Source organism: Scardinius erythrophthalmus (genome assembly GCF_964197995.2).
Source record: "Scardinius erythrophthalmus genome assembly, chromosome: 11".
NCBI classification, from domain to species: domain Eukaryota; kingdom Metazoa; phylum Chordata; class Actinopteri; order Cypriniformes; family Leuciscidae; genus Scardinius; species Scardinius erythrophthalmus.
This window is the reverse complement of record NC_138231.1, coordinates 6,552,166-6,557,121: the sequence shown is the minus strand read 5'-3', so window position 1 is coordinate 6,557,121 and position 4,956 is coordinate 6,552,166. Positions and strand designations below refer to the sequence as shown.

The window sequence follows — 4,956 nt, the reverse complement described above, 5'->3', positions numbered from 1 at the left end:
ATGTATTGAGAGACAGCTGACCTCCGAGATAACACTGAACTCACTTACAAATGCAAAGAGATCGGCTGCTGTACCACTTGCACATGCACATGCAATCGATTTTACTATCTGTAATAGTCCCATATTGCCTGGGAGGGGTACATTCAGATTGCATTTGTTTACTTACTGCAAAAATAAATTTGACATAATGTTTCCGCATGCACAATAGCCTACGGGTTCAACAAAAGCTTCTTACTGTAACAGCCTCCCTTATGATATTGTACCAATCAATAAGGACATGCATAAGGGAACAACTCGAATCGGTCTTTCCAGCAGAGTTTAGTAAGAACTCTTATCCAAGGGTTTGCAACAAAAAAAAAGGTTCTGTAGGTCATTGGGCTGATAGGCAAAACATATCATTTTTGCATATCATATCAGTCATTTTTTTTATTCTGTTTAAAAAATATGTTTAAAAGTGTGTGTGTGTGTACTGTATATATATAATTCGGTTGCTTTGGTTTATCATTTAGAGTGTACAACCATCATTAAACAAGCATACAGTAAATATCTACTGTCGAACTACAGTATAGTGAAAAGATAAACCCAGGACAATGATCTGGGGGTTTTTCTTCTTCAGTTAACTACATGTATATCAATACTGATTTATCAAAATGCAATAATGCTTGATTAAGTAATATATATATATATATGAAGAGTTCAGATGCAAAAGCCTCTAAGTGCCATCTGAAATTTTCTTCTAGAATGATCATTTTTATAAAGCTCATATATTTATGTTCAGCAATTTCACTTAAATGACAATTATTAGGTCATTTTCATTGCCATTTAAGTGAAATTACTGAACTTAAATATACGAGCTTGATAAAAATGATCATTCTAGAAGAAAATTTCAGATGGCACTTAGAGGCTTTTGCATCTGAACTCTTCATATATAGGCTAAATATATACATATATATTGACAAGCCCTGCTGAAAACAAACACCTGAAGCGGGTGGTCATTGGTTGCGTCTCCAAACCTAGTGAGCTGTCTACAATTAACAATTTTAATTTAGATATATTGACAATAAAATGCATTCTAGATGGGTTTGGAGAAGCAACCATGGAGTTTTGGTTCACTTAAGGGTTGCAACTAAACTCTCCAGGGTCTCGCCCAAATAGCAAATCACAAGTATTTGGAGTATCCAGGACAAAAGTATCCAGGACATATTGTCCAAGCGACCCAATCCAGCGGTTGCTATAAATCCCACCAGGAAGTTTTTCCCACATCCATTAGAAGAGGATGGCGTACACAAACACCTTCACCAAACGCGCGCGAGTGTGGCATGTGACAATCTGCCACCAGAACACGCACGTGATATAATAGAGCTCCATGCAATAATAATGTACAGTTGCCATCCAGGACATCACAACCACCACCACCACCACCACCACCATCATCATCATCATCTCCAGCCTCACCTCCAGATCGAGTTGCCCAGTGATGCCAGGCGTCCGTCCTTGTTTCTCAGATGGTTTTTCCTCACGCGCTGGCCGTTAATTCATCTCATGGCGCTGTAAAGTGTGTTGTGTTGTCTCGCATCTGTAGCAGGTGTCTTTCTCCCTCTTTGTGCGCTGTAATGAGTTGACAGATGCTGTCCGCACACAGAGACGCGAGTGAATGCTGCTCCGGTCTCTCCCAGCTGATACTTTACTCCACACAAGCGCCTCCCACTTCCAGCCCGTCAGCTCTGTGTGCGAGTTTGCGTGAGAACCAGCGGCATCTACTGGCGAAACATGGAAGTGCAGCAAATTCACTCATCTGACAGAAGGCCTATTACACTTATGTTCAAATATGTATACATGTAACAAATATGTACTTTTGTTAGAAATGAAAATATAAATAATAGTAACACTTTATTTTACAGTGTCCTTGTTATATGTTACATGGGCATGCAACTAACCCTCAACCAAACCCTAATCCTATCTCCCTCTTACACTCCCGCCTACACTTTGTTAATTAATATTACTCAGTACTTAAATATATAATTATACTGTAACAATGACACTTTAAAATAAAGTGGGTTACACTTTATTTTAAGGTGTCATTGTTACAGTGTAATTATACATTTAAGTACTGAGTAATATTAAGCAACTACATGTACTTACTAAAGGGTTAGGGTAGGATTAGGATTTGGTCGAGGGTCAGTTGCATGTAATTATGCATAATTTACTGTTATTACTATGGAAAGTACTGTATACTGTAAAATAAAGTGTAACCATAAAAATAACCATAAAAATAAACTGTATACAATATGCAGGTGGAAAATACAAAAATAACTTCATGAAAAATATTTCATGTGGGTTTAATGAAATAGACTAGATCAGCAAAAATGAAAACATAGTCATATGAATAAACATGCAAATAACTTTATACAATACTATTCAAAAGTTTGAGGGCACTATTATTTATTTTATTCAGCAATGCTGCATTGATCGAAAATGACATTAAAGAAATGTATGTTACAAAAGATTCCAAATAAATGCTGTTTATTGAGAACTTTCTATTAATCAAATAAAAATTTAAAAAAATGCACAAAAGTATTAAGCAGCACAACTGTTTTTAACATGGATAATAACCAGAAATATTTAATGAGCAGCAAATTAGCATATTTGAATGATTTCTGAAGGATCATGCGACAGATTTGATCACAGAAATACATTATATTTTAAAATATATTCAAACAGAAACAAGTTATTTTAAATTGCAATCATATTCAAAATATTACTGTTTTTACAGTGCAAAATAAATGCAGTCTTGGTGAGCAGAAGAGACTTACAAAAACATTTTTAAAATTTTAAGTTAATCACTGAGAAATGTCTAAAACAGCTTCACTCATTCGTTCTAATGTTTTAATGTGGTCAAATTCTAAATGATGCAACATGTCGACTGTTTACAATTAGAAATGTAAAAGTGACCAAAAAAGACAAATAGCCTATTGTATTTTAAGGCACTATTAATGAAGAATATCCCCAATACACTAGAGTGATGTGCAATTAAAGAGAGTGCTCGTCACACATTTGCCAGGTCCAGACGCTGGCACGGTGTGGCATGGTGATTAATTATGTATAAGATACACACAACCGGTGTTTTAATTCATCTGGCTGTGATAAACATCTTTCCAATGATGCCTTGTATATGGACACAGTAAATGCTGTGACGTGAGGTGGTTGTAGGTTCAAATCCCACATGTGATGAACATCTTTCACCATTCTTGTGCACTGTAAAGTTAAAAGGTATCAGCTAAATGAAAATGAGTCTTTTGCACCAGGGACGTCACTAGAATTAGAAGAAAGGGGGGGCTTAGTCCCCAGGGTACACTTTACAGGGTTTTTCCTGGTTCAAAACGAGGCGGACGTGGTAAAATCCTAATAATGTATTTTAATAATAAGGTAATTAAATTTGTATTTTTTGTATATCATCATATAGCCTGGTGTGTTTCTCACACTATTTTTGTTGGTGTAGCTTGGTACCTCTAGGGAGGTCCGGGGGCATGCCCCCCCGTAAGAAAATTTTGTACATTTTAAAGATAAATACATTAATCTGGTGCAGTCTTTGAGTCACCCGAATCCACTATTAAAAATAAATAATCCACCCGCAAACCGCCTATATTCTCTGATTTAGATATCTGCATCTGATCATCACATTACAATTATTCAAATTCTCAGTGTTAAGCATGATAATATGGTAACATATCACACTGAAGGCTGATTTAAAATGAACATTTATTTAAAATAAAAGTTCTTCTTTTGGCAAAATTACATATCCTTAATAGCCCAAACAGAGGCTTTACTCCCTTCAAACTTAAATTGTCGATGTTTCATTACATCACTGTTTGAAAACACTCCTTTATAAAGGGCATTTTTCCCTAATTTTATTAAATGTTTGCTCCATCTTTCATTTCAAATTCTTAAATTTGATCAATATATTCAATTAAAATAATAAGACACTAGGCTGTTAGTTATACCAATCAAATTAAATAATTTACATTGAAAAATTATAACTGTATTAAATGAGATTATTTTAAATATTTTTGAATATACAAATAAGGAATGTTGAAAAGAATGATACTTTATGAAACTAAACCGCCAGTAGGAGGCGGCAGGCGACAGTCTTAATGAGCGAGTCATTGAGTCATTCATTCAAACGATTCGTTCAAAAGGCTGATTTATTCAGAATGAGGCAGTTTATGAATGGATAATTGAATCTTTGACTCAATAAATTCGTTCAAAACGCTGAATCATTCATTAATGAAACACGGCTGAGTTTGCTGTGAGATGCGCTATTGTTCTGTTGTTTGGAACTATTTTCGCTGATGCTGAAACAGAACAAAAACAGTCATTGCATGTAAGTGACTTAATTTTAATTATTTGTTTATTGAACTGTTATGAAATCAGTCTCGGTTTCAATCTTGATGGCATTCAGGAAAACAGCTCTCTGGTCGTGTGTAGCCTAGGCTATATATTGTTTCTTAACTATAGCCTATGTTATAAATAACAGCGCGAGCCTCAACAGCGCAACTTTGTTACCGTGGGCATAGATTAGATAGGCTATCTATGACCGTCAGTAGCCTACATTATAGGGCTATCAATCGCCACTTACATTAAATGAAATAAAACAGAATCTTCCTCACGTTTTCGGTGATTCCCTAGTTTTTTTATTTTTATATTAAAAATTGTTTTAATCAGGGCATTTGTCCGGATGGGCTACAATTCTCTCTCACTTTCTCCCTTCAAAAAAGAAAAAAAAAGCGGTATTGTCGAGTCCTTGTTTTCGATATGTTCGATGTTTGCCTTGATTGGTTTTCCCTGAAGAGAATTACGTTATTGAAAACGAAAGTAGAGTGATGCACGTTTCATTGTGTTTTACCGTGATGAGGGGGGGAGGGGTGCATAGCAAGTTCAACTTCAGACTAGAGTAAC

General features: G+C 35.4%; 1 protein-coding gene across 1 annotated transcript in view; it reads right to left on the bottom strand.

Moving 5' to 3' along the window:
* klhl29 (kelch like family member 29) overlaps positions 1-1,702 on the bottom strand; it is a 308,679-nt gene extending 306,977 nt beyond the window's left edge. Inside the window, exon 1 of the mRNA XM_081378916.1 lies at positions 1,456-1,702. The gene's annotated coding sequence lies outside the window, so the exon portion shown is untranslated. The remainder of the gene's footprint in view (positions 1-1,455) is intronic.
* Positions 1,703-4,956: the final 3,254 nt, after the last annotated feature.